The following is a 17,599-nucleotide window of genomic DNA, read 5'->3' as shown; positions in this document are numbered from 1 at the left end:
GTTTTTTGGATGCATATTCTGGCTATCATCAGATCAAAATGGCAGTTAAGGACCAGGAGAAGACGGCATTCATAACTCCCTTTGGAGCCTTCTGCTATGTGTCTATGTCCTTTGGGCTCAAGAGTGCCCAAGCAACTTATCAACGGTGTGTGCAAAATTGTCTTCACAAACAGATTGGCCGTAATGTACATGCTTACGTGGATGATATCGTGGTTAAATCCAGAGAGAAGGAGACTCTGATTGATGATTTGAAGGAAACCTTTGATAACCTGAGGACATACAAGATGATGCTTAATCCGGCCAAGTGTGTCTTTGGTGTACCGGCAGGCAAGTTATTGGGTTTTCTGGTGTCCAATAGGGGAATCGAGGATAATCCGGAGAAGATCATAGCCATCACCTCCCTGGCTAAACCGAAGTGTATCAATGATGTTCAACGCCTGGCAGGCCAGATTGCCGCGTTAAGCCGGTTTATCAGCCGCCTTGGTGAGAAGGCAATCCCTTTGTATCAGATGTTGAAGAAGACGGATCAATTCGTCTGGAGTTCTGTTGCTGATAAAGCATTTGAGGACTTAAAGCGGCAATTGGCCAATCCGCCTGTGCTCGCCGCTCCCATTGACAAGGAGCCGTTGCTGCTATATGTTGCTGCTAATGCTCGTGCGGTCAGTGTGGCTATTGTGGTGGAGCGAAAAGAGGCAGGCAAGGAGCATCCAGTTCAATGTCCGGTCTATTATATCAGCGAGGTACTCATTGAGTCCAAGCAAAGGTATCCGCACTGGCAGAAGCTGGTATATGGAGTTTTTATGGCAAGCCGGAAACTTAAGAAATACTTCCAAGGGCACCCCATTACGGTGGTCAGTTCTGCTCCCTTGGGGGATATCATCCAGAACCGGGAAGCGACTGGCCGGATTGCCAAGTGGGCTATAGAGCTTGGGCCGCAGGGGTTGAAGTATGTGCCTCGGACGGCGGTTAAGTCTCAAGCACTTGTTGATTTCATCAATGATTGGACGGAACTGCAAGCACCTGAAGAAAAGCCGGATCACACATATTGGACCATCCATTTTGACGGATCCAGGCAATTGGAAGGCTCGGGGGCTGGAGTCGTATTAACTTCTCCATGAGGTGATAAGTTTTGTTACGTTCTCTGCTTAATGTTCCCTTGTACTAACAATGCAGCTGAGTATGAAGCCTTGCTCCATGGTCTCCGGATGGCTAAGGAGATGAATCTAAGTCGAGTTAAGTGCTTCGGTGACTCGGACCTCGTGGCTCAACAAGTGTCTGGCACTTGGGATTCCAATGACCCACTCATGGCAGCATATCGTCGTGAGGTGGATATTGTTGCAGGTCACTTTAAAGGATATCAGGTGGACCACGTGGACCGACGGAAGAATGAAGCGGCAGACGCTTTAAGCCGGCTGGGCTCTCAGCGCAAACAGGTCCCGCCCAATGTTTTTCTGGATGTGCTACACAACCCGTCGGTCAAGCTCCCTGGTGAAGCGGATTTGGCTATTCCTGATCCGGAGGCTCAATTGGTGGCATCTCTTCATGTCATTCCGGATTGGACGCTTCCTTACCTGGCGTACATGAACCGGGGCGAGTTACCAGAGGATGAGACTCTGGCCCGACAGATAATCCGGCGGTTCAAGTCCATGACTATTGTCAATGGCGAGTTGCATCATTGCAGTGTATCAGGGGCGTTTCAACGCTGTGTGTCTCCTGAAGAAGGCTGTGAAATTTTGCGTGAGATCCATGAAGGAGATTGTGGTCACCACGCCGGTTCAAAATCTTTGGTGGCTAAAGCATTCCGCCATGGCTTCTATTGGTTAACTGGTCATGCTGATGCGGAGGATCTGGTCAAACGATGTGACGGTTGCCAAAAGTTTTCAAGACGTGCTCATGTGCCGGCTCAAGAATTGAGAATGATTCCAATTTCTTGGCCGTTTGCGACTTGGGGGCTGGATATAGTCGGGCCTTTCAAAAGGTCCAAAGATAAGAAGACCCACCTCCTGGTGGCGGTTGACAAGTTTACAAAGTGGATGGAGGCAGAACCTGTTAGCAAGTGTGATGCGGCCACGGCGGTTCAGTTCATCAAAAAGTGATTTTCTGGCTTGGCTTTCCACACAGTATCATCACAGATAATGGTACCAATTTGTCCAAGGGTGCCATGAAGAAGTTCTACAAACGGGAGCACATCCGGCTTGACGTTTCATCCATAGCGCACCCACAGTCCAATGGTCAAGCAGAAAGGGCTAATCAAGAGATCTTGAGAGGCATCAAGCCCCAGCTTATGGTTCCTTTGCAGAGAACACTGGGTTGTTGGGTAGAAGAGTTACCATCTGTGTTATGGAGCATCAATACCACACCCAACAGATCAACAGGATACACACCATTCTGCATGGTTTATGGAGCAGAGGCGGTTCTCCCTAGTGATATCCGTCATGATTCACCTCGTGTGGCAGCTTATGTTGAAGCGGACAACGAGACAGCACGGCAAGATGCTTTGGACCGGTTGAATGAAGAGCGTGACATAGCAGATGCTCGCTCGGCGATTTACCAACAGGATCTTCGTCGTTATCACAGTCGCTGAGTTAGAACCAGAACCTTTCAAGAGGAAGATTTGGTGCTTCTGCTCATCCAAGATCAGACTGATATGCATAAGTTATCCCCACCTTGGGAGGGACCTTTCGTGGTCAGCAAGAATCTGCACAACGGGTCATACTATCTGATCGATATTCGAGAGCATAAAGACTCACGTACATCAGAGGAGGAGACCAACAGGCCGTGGAACATAGCTCATCTTCGGCCTTACTATACCTGAGCCATTGGCTCTACTTATGTACATATTACGACAATGTATATATTATGATTAATATAATAAACCGGAACCTCAGCTAAAGCGGGGCATCTGTTCTTTTACATCATGTGTGGTTACACGGAGTTGTTCTAAAGCGGCCTCCAGTTTACCCCTTGAGTTAGCTTTTCAAAGCATCATGTAATATCACTTGGGGGCTTGGTCGTATCCGAACCAATGCAACACCTTTTGATAGGCGAAAGCCACCAGATCACTTGGGGACATGGTCAAGTCTGAACTAGTCACGCCTCTTGATCGGCCTAAGGCCACAGAATCACTTGGGGGCTTAGTCGAACCCGAACCATTGCCACGCCTCTTGATCGGCATAAATGCAACGGTTTCATTTGGGGACCTGGCTGACTTGAACCATAGCTACACCTATCGGGAGCTTGGTCGTGTCCGACCATGGTAACGCCATCTGATCGGCTCAAATAAGCCTCTTTTTGCAAACGGTTTTATGCCTTTGCTTCACAATTTTCTTTGATAGATATTTCTTTCTTTTTTTGCGTTTTTTAAACCGACAAAGTTTTAAACCGGTTCAAACTGTCAATTGACAAAACACGGTCCATTTTTAATCCGGAGACTATTTGCCCAGTTTGATTTTTTATTAACATCTTATTACGGAGTAACACGGTGTTTTATTATAACCCAACACGGTTTACATGGGAAACCGGCATTATATATATACAGGAGCTGCTATCTCCTCCAACAGTGTGGGTTTATAAACCTCCGCTTCAAGATTGGCCAAGCCAACTTCATGCCCAACGATGGAAGGTATTATGTATCCCAAAGATTTGATCATATGCTTAAATTTCAGATATTTTGATTTCACATATGCAGACATCATACTCCGCCTGACGGTACAACCGCGGTGGCACTTTAAGATTTTTTGTATTGCAGAAAATACTTTGGAAAATTCATCACCCGAAGGAAGAGCAAGTTGCAGTAATTATGCACGAAGCCATATCAAAATCAAGAGTATCGGCTAGCCTATTACAAGGCAACACGGTTCCCAAAATAAGATCATTGTTTTTTCGCAAAGGAGAAGCAGTTTAAACCGGCTTCCGGTTCAAGCTTGGTCACCAGCCTAGCCTGATGGTTCTGGGTCATCCCACGCCGCTTCAACTTCAGCTTCTCTACCCAGCGGCTGGAAATCAACAGTTGTCCAGTCGATTCCCATTAATGCTTGAAAGACAGCTTCATCATGGATCAACAACAACGGTTCAATATCGGGAGCGTAAGTATGCTTACGGATTGGAGGGATAAGATTTTCCGCTTCAGGAATTGGTGCAACTACTCGCTTTTTTTGGTTATCATATTGGGCTTGATAATGAAACAAGTCTGCTTCTTCAACCAATTAACAAGCTAGCGGACGCACCTCCCGGTTTATTGCTCGCAGATCCGCTTCACTAAACTCTGACCCGTCTTCCTTCAAGCTGGGATAGCCTTGAGCCGCTTCAACGGGATCAAAATCCGGCACCCAAGCTTTTGCCCGGATTAAGGCATTGATTGCACCGGTTCGAGCAGCAGATTTCTTCAGCTCTTCAACCCGGGAAGGAAGCATCGATAGTCTCTTCAGAGTGTCCTGAATCAAAGTGGGCGCCGGCTTGTTGTGGGATGCAGTAGAGATGATCCGCTGTGCACCAGTGTACAGTTGTTCGATCAATGTGTAGGCGGCTTTCAATTTCTTCTGCACATCTGACCCCAAGTGACCAATGCGTGTCCCTAAAATATTACAAAGGGTTAACAAACCAGCAGCTCTATAAGACGGTCGAATCAATCCAGAAATCAAACCAGCTTACCAAAGATAGCAGCGGTCATGGCATGCACTTGCCGCTTTATGCTGGTCAGTTCGTCCACCACCGGTTTCAGTGTAGCCTCGGCATCTTCTGCTCGTTTGGTTAAAGCGGATTTTTCAGTGGCCCAATCCGCCCGCTCCTTCTTGAAGCCCTTCTTAAGCTGTTCCATGGCGCTTAAAGCGCTGGTTAATTCCTCTTTTGCTTTGGAGGTTTTAGCTTGTTGGCACTTCAGATTTTCTTGCAGATCAGCAATTTGGTTTTCCCTTTTGTTCATCTCAGCCTGCATATAGACAGTCATACGATTCAGATAACGGTACAAGAATTGAAGTACCAACCACATAACAAGTTATGCCCTTGGTACTTGGGAGCTAATGCATATTTGCTCTTCAATTATTCAGAAAAGTCCCAAGCTCAATACAAGTATTCGGCTTGGCACTTGGGGGCTAATGGCTATTTGTTCAGTTAATACTGCTGCTACAATCTTGATTACCTAAAATCCCGGTTTAACTACACTAAGTTGAACCAGCCCTTGGGGGCTATATCAGCAAATTCAGAAAACATTGAAGTCTGCATTGACAAGTCCCGGTTTGAACGGAGATTCTAAACCGGCCCTTGGGGCTAGGAGAGTTGACAGATTGAAGTACATACACAGATAAGCATATGGAAGTTGCCTCATATTTATCTTTCATCATATTAACCAGACCAGCTTCATAGTCACGGCTGGTGTATAGCCGGTTCAGATAGCCGGAATGGAGATCTTGGGCGTTCAGAGCGGCATAAGTTGTCAGATCGGTATTCCATTTTCCCTTGCCAATGGCAGCAAATTCTTCCTTGGCAGTGTGTCTGGATAAAGCAACGGGATTGCCTGGCTCTGTGCGACCAATGCCAGTAATGACAACCTCATCATCCTTGGCATCGCCGGTTTGCACTGGGGCCGTTGGCTTATCAGTAGGCTTTGATGGACTGGTGGATTTCTCAATCCGGATGGGGCTTGTGGGCTGGTTGACAGGGCTTGAGGTGTCAATAGGCCTTTCTTTAGCAATAAAATCGTCATCCTGCTATGGTGGATCATTGGGTATATCTTCATGAATAGCCGCTCCAAGATCTGGTGTTTTACCCGGTTCAGGGACGGCGTCCTCCTCGGCCGCTTTATCCAGGCGAGCCTTCTTGCTCGGCCTAGGCTTGGCCCTGAAAGAAATAACAAAGTCAAATACAGCATATGTTCCAAGGTGATGTACCAGAAATATTTTCCTTCTTTTCTGAACTTGCTTCAGATCCATCGCTGTACAGAAACAGATTTCACAAGATTTCTCTACAGCGATGGATCTGAAGCAAGTTCAGAAAAGAAGGAAAATATTCAAAAGCTCAAAGCAGAACAGTATTGAATCAATGGGCGGAAATATATGTGAGATCTATGGTTTTAGGCATGAAACTAAAGGCGGATACTAAAGGTTATCACTACACAGAGAAGGGGTTCACAGATGTATCCAGGAGCAGGTGATGAACGCAGCAAGAACACGAAACCCTAGAACAGATCTATGTTGAGAAGAGCAGAAGACCTACCAGAGCTGAGGAAGATGCGGAAGGTCGCCGCAGTTTTCTGGTACGCTCAGGTTGATGCAGCGGCCATAGTCGATGCAGAAGACGACGGCGACGGCGGAGCTCTGAGACTGGCGACGCGAGGAAGACGAAGAGGAAGGGCACGAAGGGGAGAAAAGAAATGACCCTTCGGCCCTATTTATAAGGCAGAAAGACATGTGTCACGCGCGTGAATCCAGGAACCGAAAATTCCGGAAGCGGAGCTGTCGCCTCGGTTGTTGTGAGTTTATTAAACAAGGAGATATCATGGATGTTTTCTTTATGACAGATGACGTCACCTCGGCTTACAGCAACTGGAGAGGATGACATCATGGCGGTTCAGCAACTACGAGAAGATGTTGAAGATGAAGATTTTCCTAAGGATTGACATGAACCCGTTCAAATCAATCTGGGGCCTAATGTTGGGAATATTACTATTGGGTGTAAACCGGCCTATGTGGGCTGGATTAACTTCATCAGTAACTCAAGAGTGTTAAATCCCAAGAAGATAGATGAGGGCCTGAGGCCCGTAGTCGGTTTAAGACTGGTAGCCGTAAACCGACATCTATATGTAACCTTGTATTGTAAGATAGGAATAAGGAGAGACCAACCCGGATACGAATATGAACCGGTGTTAGGACTTTGTGAACCGACGGGCGTCACCCGTATATATAAGGGGACGACTCGGCGGCGGTTTAGAAGGACAGACAACGACTCGAGACTTAGGCGAAGCTTGTTTGCTCCCTAGTCATCGAAACCTCATCAATCCCATCACAACTAGACGTAGGCTTTTACCTTCATCGAAGGGGCCGAACTAGTATAAACCCTCTTGCGTCCCTGTGTCCGCTTTCACCCCTTCGAGCTAACCCGTTGCAATGGCCTCACGACTAAGTCCTTTCTCTAGGACATCTGCCGTGACAAAACCACGACAGCCCGGGACTAATGTGACCATTAGTCACGGTTCCAACCAGGACTAAAGGCCCTTACAAACCGGAACTAATGTCCAACTCTGCACTAGTGGAAGATAATCCATCCATATCGAATAACTCTTCTGTGTTAGCCTCAAAGCATTATGTACTAACATTATCATATGGAAAACATCCTGGAAGCTCCAACTTCAACTTCCCTGCGATGCTTGCCAAACTACTCAACGCCTCAATCACTTGCGGTGAGAGTGGCTTTTTATACATGTCAAGATACGCTTGCATCTTTTGTTTAGGGCCCTCCGTTTTGCTAATCCCGGGTAGCTCACCAAAAGCCCCCAACAACCTATGTTCGGCGCGCTTGGATATCGGGATGTTGCACGCCTTGTTCTTCTTTTTTAGACACCCACTCCGTCGCCCATCATCCTTCTCTCCATGCGAAGGCGCCGGGTCCCAAGCAGAGCTTGCGGGAGCGCACAAGTAACCTTGCTAGGAAAACCCTCCAGAGATAATAGTGTTGCTTTAGCATGCTCCACCTTTGCAACAACGTCGCACAACTAGAGGATCAACCAGAACGTTGGACGCGTTTAAACCAAGTGGATCCTCTAGAATAAGCATCAGACGTGTAAGAGACTGCATAACGGAAGATGAGGAGCAGCCGCCAGGTTAGACCATGGGCCGACAAGAATGTAGCCTCCAAGTGAAAGTGCTAGTGATCGACTAGAGGGGGGTGAATAGGAGATTTTTATGAAAGTCTTCAAACATGTAAGTTTCGAAGACAAATGATAGAAATAAACCTATTACCATGCAGTGGAAGGTAGACTACACTAGGCAAACCATAGTCAAGTATTCAATGAAGTGAAAGCACAATGACTAATAGCAGCTAGGCAGTAAAGATCAGGTAGGAAGATATTGTGAAGCCAATCAGAACAAGTAATCACTCAGTGAAGCCAAATGGTGATGCAATCGTACAATGACTTCACAAAGACCAACAGTAAGTAAAGGGAAGGGAAGGATGAAACCAGTGACTCGTTGAAGACAATGATTTGTTGGACCAGTTCCCGTTGCTGTGACAACTGTACATCTGGTTAGGGAGGCTGAGATTCAACTCAGAAGACCTCGTCTTCACCTTATTCCCCTTGAGCTAAGGACACCCAGTCCTCGCCCAATCACTCTGGTAAGTCTTCAAGGTAGACTTTCAAACCTTCACAGACTTCGTTCACCGGCGATCCACAATGACTCTTGGATGCTCAGAACGCAACGCCTAACCGGCTGGAGGATTCACAGTCCTCAAGTGTAATAAGTCTTCAGATCACACAGACAGGAAGACTTAAGTGATGCCTAACACTCTTTGGCTCTGGGTGTTTAGGGCTTTTTTCTCGCAAGGAATTCTCTCTCAAAGGCTTCGAGGTGGGTTTCTCTCAAACGACAAAAGCCGTACTCTAACTCTGAGCAGCCAACCGTTAATGGTTGTAGGGGGTGGGCTATATATAGCCACTAGGCAACCCGACCTGATTTGTCTGAAATGACCCTGGGTCACTAAGGAACTGACACGTGTTCCAACGGTCAGATTTCAAACACACACGGCAACTTTACTTGGGCTACAAGCAAAGCTGACTTATCCAACTCTGGACAAGATTTGCTCTTATAGTCTTCACTCGAAGACATAGGATTTTGGTTAAGCATCACTTCAGTCATTCTGACTGGTTCTCTTGGACCCCACTTAACAGTACGGTGGTTCCTATGACTCAACAAAGAAAAACACAGAATGACAAAACTGCTAAGTCTTCGCGCTCCATAGTCTTCACGCGATGTCTTCTCTTGTCATAGTCTTCAATGTGAATGTCTTCACATACCACCTTTGACTTCAATGTCTTCATACATTTTTAGGGGTCATCTCTGGTAGGAAAACCGAATCAATGAGGGACTTCTACCTGTGTTATCCTGCAATTCTCACAAACACATTAGTCCCTCAACTAGGTTTGTCGTCAATACTCCAAAACCAACTAGGGGTGGCACTAGATGCACTTACAATCTCCCCCTTTTTGGTGATTGATGACAAACTAGTTGAAGTTTTCAACGGGGAATATAATATGTGAAATTGTAAAGGATAGGGAATTGTCTTCATAAGTTGCAAGGGCTCCCCCTGAAGATGTGCATATAAGTAATTTGCTTTTGGAATGCAAATGCACATGGCAGGTTGTACTTGTGGAGATCGTCTTCAACTTATGATGACAATTCATCATGCATGAAAAGTATGTGAAGATAATGACATGCATAATGAAAAATGGACGTCTGCAAAATGATCTAAGTGCGGATTTTATCGTCGCACATGCGGAATTTATCATCGCATCACAGAATAGCAAATAAGTAGCAGACGACCATCGAGTTTAAGTGTTACAACTCAAAGAACCAAATGTATCAACACGAGAGTTGTAAACACTAGGCAAAACATAAAGCAACCGCCCATATGGACCCGCTTGAAGACTATCAAACTCATATGCTTCTCCCCCTTTTGTCAGTAAGGACCAAAAAGGTTTGAAGACATAGAGCATCTACTCGTTCCCATGAGGAGTAGGTGAAGCAGCAAGGTCGTCAGTGTTGTTCGGCAGTGCAGACGAACTCGGGGTAGTGTCGATGCGTGCAGAAGTAGGGAGCGGTGAAGTGGCATCGTCTTCGTCCTCGATCACTCTGGCATTCATAGTTGCCGCGGAGGAAGATAACTCAGAGTCTTCAAGAGACGGAGTTCGTCGCAGCACAGTCCTTCTTGGAGGTGTGGAGTCAAACTTGAAACGTTCAGAGAAGCCATCCTCTTGAAGATCATCTTCAGAACACATAAGCGTCATCCCTTTCCATGTACGCCGACAGGTTTCATAGGCAACAAAGGCATTCTTGGTGGCAAGATTGCGAATGCGGTTGACATCCACCAAGAGGCTTTGCATTTGGCGCTTTAGCCAGTCATGATGCCTATCCTGTTTCTGATGAAGGGCAACCAGAAGCTCTCGGTCATTGAGAACACGAGATTGCTTCTTGGGCCGTTGGGCAATAGTGCTTTCAGTGGCTTCAGTGAGGGCACGATGAGGTGCACGTGTAGTACCAGCCAGAGGATAAACATGAGTGACTGCTTCAACTCCTTCAATGTTTTGAGAGAAACTTTGATGCTCAGCATTCTGAAGACTAAGAGGCTCCTTGGCAGGCTCTGGATAGATGGCTTCAACGGACATATCAACGTCAGGCAGAAAGATTCGATGATTGCGAGCAAAGGCCTAATATGAGACAGCTGAGTGTGGTTTGATCAGCCGCATTATCCATGGAGCGTAAAACTTCAAGACAAAAAGATCAGATCCTGATGCAGCAAGTTGGCGGATGAAGAAGTCTTGTGCATTGAAGCATTTGCCGTGAAGAATATAAAAGACCAAAGTCTTCATTGTACCTTCCAGCTTTGCATATGGAGAATGTCCTTTGATGGGCCAGAGAGTTCGCCTGATAATGTGATAAATAGTGCATGGCAGATACTCAAGGTCTTCAACAAAGAACTCCTTAGGATATGCAGCATCTGGAGGCAAAGGCTTCATCATGCTAAGCATCTGACTCATGTTCGGTTCAGGCTTCTGAAAGATACTCTCCATAGCTGCACTGTGAAGCTGACAACCAGATTCATAAAGATCTCCAGGAGTGGGCAGACCAGTGAGCTCAATGATATCAAAGGCTTTGGCTTCATGATGAACATTGTCGGTCATCCACTCAAGGACCCAAGTCTTCGGATCTCTGTTGTAGCCACGAATGTGAAGAGTGGCATAGAATTGGAGCAGCAACTCTTCATTCCAGTGCTCTTGGTCGGTGACGAAAGGCAACAATCCAGACTCTTTGAAGCAATCCAGAGCTTCTTCCAAGCAAGGCAGACCATTTATGGCTTCAGTGTCAAGACGCATATGAGGCAAAATGCGACCTTGATTGTACAGAATGCATGAGTAATAACTTCGCTGCGGATAGCTCCAGAACCGATCAAAAGATATTCTTTCCCTTGAGTAGGGGTTCTTGCGCTATTGAAGAAGGTGTTATCTGCTTTGAAGCCATTGACATTAAAGGATCCGGGTGCTGATGCAGGACCTGGAAACCTGGGCAACCTTGGCATTGGTTTCTGTACCTGAGGCCTGTGCTCAACGTAATAGTCAAACTGAGGACCAACAGCAAGCGCAGGAACAGGAGCAGTCGCATCATTGGCTTCACTGACTTGTGGCACATTGGTTGGTGCAGGCTCCACATTTGCTTCAGCCATGACAACGTCATTGGCTTCATTTGTGTTGGTGGTGGCAGCCTCAAGATTCTCAACCTCCACTTGATGAGCTGGAGGGTCGGGCACAGACATGTTCTCCTCGAGAACAGCTTCTTCAGTTCTGGGGGGAGTAGGGACACGTTCTTCTTCTTGTGTGTCGTCGGCTGATGCAGCCGGAATGTCTTCAGCAGCTTTAGCCTCAGACTCGGAGACATTCACAGTATGAGTGGCATCTGGAAACACTTGACATGCAATAGATTGGTGGGGCACTTATCCTTCTGGAACGCTCGAAAGAGGGACTTGAGACCTTGGTCCTTTGCGAAGCCTGCGTAACGCTGGCGATGCCTCTGGAGACGGAGTTGGCTGGGCCTCAAAGTCATCTTCTTCTTCTTGTCAGGGTGGTGTGACTTGTTGTTGTGGGTGATCAGCCCATGATGCATCCTGAGCAATTGGCGTCAGAGGACGACCAATGCTGATGAGTTCGCTGTGCGTAAGCACAGGCAATGATACCAAGTTGTGCTCGATTTGAGGAAGAACTACATCATATTCAACATTGTCATGGTGACCAATGTCTTCAGCAGCGGTGGGATCAGCTGCTAGAATGTCTTCAGCTTCATGAGCCTCTGTGGAAGCAGGCTCATGGACAGTCAGTTGGCGCTCTTGATGTTCAGCTGCAGGGCGAACCATGGAGATAGGTTCAACAACTAAGGTCTCTGTGGGAACAGCCTGATCCTTCTTGGTCTTGCGCTTCTTCTTGGAGGGAGCAGCATCAGAGGCTTCAGGATGTTTCCTCTTTCTCGCTTCAGCCTCAGCAGTCCTCATCTTCTTCAGTTCTGAAGCGGTTGACCTGACCTTTGGCTTCGAGCCAATCATGCTGGCTGGGAAGACAATGGGATGTGCTTCCTGCCTTGGTGCTTCGGGTTTGGCCACAGCTACCTTCTTCTTCTTCTTTGCAGCCATCCTGGGATCGATGCCAGGACGACCAAGGGCCTTGCGCTTCTCAGCCTCATTGTAGGCTTACACACACTTGTCAGCCAGGCTCTTCATGCGCTCACGAGAACCTTGAGCGTCTTCATGCTTCTTGAGAAAGGCTTCTTTGAGCTCGTGCAGCATGATCTTGAAATTTTTGACCTCTTGCACGCTGAGCTTGGCCATGTGCTTCTTGAACTGAGCTTTCTCAAAGTCGATCTTTTGCTTCAGTTCAATGATGCGCTGAGCTAGAGCTAGCTATAAAGCAATGGCGCCATGGAAGGCGACACTGAGGCCAATTGGAAGTTGCAGATCTTCAAAGCTGAGGTTGGGTGTGTCAAACCACTCATCAATGAAGTTGTGGATGATTGCCACGTCAAAGAGAGGCAAATCATTGAAGATTTCTGCTTCTTCTTTGCTCTTGATCAGTTGCTCAAGAGCGTCATCTGCAAGATCTTCATCGCTGGACAGATCAATGGCGCCGTTGCACAGAATAGCAGCAGCAGTCAGTTCTTGGCTGGTGTGTTGCAAAGGCATCTTGACTCTCGAGGGCTTGGAGATGCGTGACAAATCTTCAGACTGCACACTGTCTTCAGGAGGTGCAGTAGCCAGTGGCTTCGCCCGTGAGATTTTTGGTGCTGAGGCAGGCATTGAAGCTTTAGACTTCTTCAGTTTCTGTGGCTTCAGCGGTGCAGGCGCTTCATCAGATTCAGCGTCATCTGCAGGCTCATCCACGGCTGTCCCTTAAACCATGATATGAGTGATGAGACCTTCCAGGTTGTAGAAGGGCCCAACAAGATTGGGTTCAGCTTCGCGGGTGCCATCGGCACGGGGAGCAGAAGGGCCAGGGTTGAAGCCTAGTCCCAATGACTTCTTGTTTTGCTTAGACGAATTCTTGGCAAATTGGAAGTTGCGTTTGAACAGATTGTCGTCACGACACCATAGCAATGATGATGGGTGAGCATCCGCAGGCTGTGGTCCACGGACCATGCAGGGATAGAAGCCTTGTTCAATGGCTTCATCTCTGGACCTGGGTTGAAGATTTCTGTATAGGATGTCTCCCCAAGGTCGCTTGATGGCATTTTTCTCAGCATATTCCTGGGTCACAAACCGGTACTTGAACCATTGTTCTGCCCAATATCTTCGAATCCATTGGATTCGGGTCTTGCGCTGATTGTAATCCTCTTCAGGATCTGTCTTGTAAAGCTCTGAGAGGTCATCACGCAAATCTCTTGACGTCCCCCCACGACGCTGTCTGCCACCCTTCCTTACTGATTTCTCTGCAGCCATGAACTTCAAACTGAATGGCTTCAACACGTGCAAAGGCTTCAAAGGCTTTCGCTTGCTGGACAAACAGGAACTAGCTTCGGGAGAATTTATATGATGTTGTAAGAATTCTGCAAATGAATGCATAGTATGAGAACCAAGGGATTCTCCCACGGACATGTACCTGTGACAGCATTAAGGTGCGAGGGAAGGGGAAGAGGTCATATGCATTCTCAGAAGATTTTGAAGATAAATCAGTTTAGAAGACATTGACCTCATCGTGCGAAGACATTCACTCATAGATAAGGAGTTGGTTCCAGATTACGAATCCACGGATCAGTACAAGTGGGGAATCTAACTACTTTGTGAAGTATAAGTGAACATACTAGGCATATTATGAGATGCAGTATGAAATAGATCCAACTTGTGTGAACAGAAACTGCTTGTGGTAGAAAGTGACGAATCTATAGGATCAAAGGGGCCGTAAAAAGGAAGTTTTATTTACCACACGAAGAACTGCTAGACGGAGTGGAAGAGGAGGCCGAGCAGTTCGATCGTCCGTATCCTAACTTGGTGACGGAGGACACCTACGGCGACGGCGGAGAAGACGATGTCCGCGGCCGGCGTGAAGACGGCGTCGGAGAGGTCGCGGCAGCTTAGAGCTTCGTCGCCGGCGTCGTCGAGGGCTAGCGGTGGCGCTAGGGTTTGTGCGAGAGTGGAAGAAAGGATAATGACTGTGGTGAGACGTGTATTTATAGGGACAGGGATGGTACAGTGTTATTACACAGGTGCCCCTGGCGATTCACATCTGAAGGACACGTGGCCATCATGCAACATATCAGAGGTTGTTCCACGTTCCCACGCACGTCTGGTTTTAGGTGAAGGAATTAGCATTGAAAGCGGACTTAATGTTTGTCTCTGTATCTTCTGCTGACAAGGACGTAGAGAAGACATTCGACAGTTTTAAGAGAATGCATATGATTTGGAGAGATAGAGTTTGAGATAGAAAGCATAGAGAGGTTAGGGTCCGATCACATTCACTTAGTTCAAAAGATTCAACAAGAAGACATAGCTATAAGTGAATGATGTAGAGGACAGAACACTAGTATATATATAATCAACGTAGTGAAGATAATCATGAAGACAGGTTGAGATTGAAGCCAAACCAAATGTGAAGACATAGCAAATGCAACGCATGGGTGAAACACTTCAAACAGAAGAATTTGGTGGTGGTGTTACCCACCGTATAGGAAGTATTAGACCCAGACACGGTGCACAATTATCGTGGAGCTCCGTAGTCAAATTCCACATTAATGTATTCACACTTAGAATGTATGTCTTCATTGATTGAAGATATACTTTACTTCGTGTGTTGCATATCTAAGTCATCAATATGCATAAGTGTTAGGATGTGTGCCTGATCACCGGACATTTGAGGATTCCAAGATATTTAGCTCACACCGTAACTTGCAAAATATCTTCTCATCCAAGGGCTTGGTGAAGATATCTGCCAATTGCTCTTCAGTGTTGACGTGTATGATATCAATATCTTCCTTCACAACATGATCTCTGAGAAAGTGATGACGAATTTCAATGTGCTTTGTCTTTGAGTGCTGAATTGGGTTGTTGGCAATCTTGATGGCGCTTTCGTTGTCGCAGTAGAGTGGCACTTGCTTCAGATGAATGCCATAGTCTTTGAGTGTTTGCTTCATCCACAGAAGCTGAGCACAGCAAGATCCAGCAGCAATGTATTCAGATTCAGCAGTGGAGAGAGATACACACTTCTGCTTCTTTGAAGACCAACATACAAGTGATCGTCCCAGAAAATGACATGTGCCTGATGTAGACTTGCGATCCACCTTGTCACCAGCATAATCAGCATCCGAGAATCCAACCAGATCAAACTCTGAGCCCTTTGGATACCATAATCCTAGTGTTGGGGTGTAAGCCAAATATCAAAGAATTCGCTTCACAGCTAAGTGATGCGATTCCTTTGGTGCCGCTTGGAATCGAGCACACATGCAAACACTAAGCATAATATCTGGCCTAGATGCACATAGATAAAGCAAAGAACCAATCATGGAGCGGTATACCTTTTGATCGAACTCTTTACCATTGTCGTCGGGACCCAGATGATGTTTGGCTGGCATTGGCGTCGTGAAGCCTTTGCAGTCTTGCACACCAAATTTCTTCAGGCAATCTTTGAGTTACTTCTCTTGAGATATGAAGATGTCATTGTGTTGCTGACGTATTTGAAGACCAAGGAAGAACTTCAGCTAACCCATCATGGACATCTGATATTGCTCTTGCATCATATATCCAAACTCTTCACTGTATTTCTGATTGGTGTAGCCGAAGATAATGTCATCCACATATATTTGGCACACAAACAGTTCACCATCATATGTCTTCGTGAAGAGAGTGGGGTCGAGGGAACCAGATTTGAAGCCTTTGCTCTTCAGGAAGTCTTTGAGTGTGTCATACCAAGCCCGAGGGGCTTGTTTGAGGCCATACAGTGCCTTGTTGATCTTGTACACCATGTCAGGATGTTTTGGATCTTCAAAGCCAGGCGGTTGTGCAACATACACTTCTTCAATCTTGCCATTGAGAAAAGCGCTCTTCACATCCATTTGATATAGAAGTATGTTATGATGATTTGCATAGGCTAGCAGTATGCGTATGGCTTCAAGTCTAGCCACAGGAGCAAATGTTTCATCGAAGTCAATCCCTTCAACTTGAGTGTACCCTTGAGCAACGAGACGAGCTTTGTTTCTAAGAACTTGACCATGCTCATCCTACTTGTTGCGATATATCCATTTGGTGCCTATTATACTGTGCTTGCGAGGATCAGGACGCTTAACCAGTTCCCATACATTATTCAGCTCAAACTGTTGAAGCTCTTCTTGCATAGCTTGAATCCATTTAGGTTCCATGAAGGCTTCTTCAACTTTCTTGGGTTCAGATATTGAGACGAATGCGAAGTGCCCACAGAAATTTGCTAGCTGTGTTGCCCTTGAACGAGTGAGTGGACCTGGTGCATTGATGCTATCAATTATTCTCTCAATATGTACTTCATTTGCAACACGAGGATGTACAGGACGAAGATTTTGCTCTTGCTGATCATTGTCATCGTTAAAGGGATTGTCTTCAGGTTGAGCATTGTCTTCAGGCTGAGCATTGTCTTCAGGTTGATCAGGTGGGGAGATCATAAGTTCCTCTTCAGGCTGAGCTTCAGACGGTATGATTTCTCCAGTTCCCATAAGTTTGATTGATTCACTGGATGGAACTTCATCTAGCACATTTGGCAGGTGCTCTCTTTGTGAGACATTCGTCTCATCAAACCGCACATCCACTATTTCAACCACTTTATAGTGAAAAAGGTTGAAGACTCTGTAGGAGTGCGAATCCTTTCCATATCCAAGCATAAAACCCTCATGTGCTTTCGGTGCAAATTTTGAAGTGTGATGTGGATCCTTGATCCAGCACCTGGCGCCAAATACTCTGAGTAACTGACATTTGGCTTCTTGCCAGTAAGGAGCTCATAGGATGTCTTGTTCAGAAGCTTGTGAAGATAAACACGGTTGATGATATGGCATGCAGTATCAATGGCTTCCGGCCAGAATTTTCTTGGAGTCTTGTATTCATCAAGCATCGTCCGGGCCATCTCAATAAGTGTTCTATTCTTGCGTTCGACGACGCCATTCTGCTGTGGGGTGTATGGAGCTGAGAATTCATGTGTGATGCCTAAGGTATCAAGATATGTATCTAGGCCAGTGTTCTTGAATTCAGTGCCATTGTCACTTCTAATGTGCTTTATCTTGGCGCCATAGTTGTTCATTGCTCGACTGGTGAAGCGTCTGAAGACATCCTGCACTTCAGTCTTGTAGAGGATTATATGCACCCAAGTATATCTTGAGTAATCATCAACAATGACAAAGCC

Source organism: Triticum urartu, chromosome 6A (genome assembly GCF_056163025.1).
Source record: "Triticum urartu cultivar PI428250 chromosome 6A, HENAU_Tu73, whole genome shotgun sequence".
Lineage (NCBI taxonomy): Eukaryota > Viridiplantae > Streptophyta > Magnoliopsida > Poales > Poaceae > Triticum > Triticum urartu.
Note: the sequence above shows the minus strand (reverse complement) of the source record.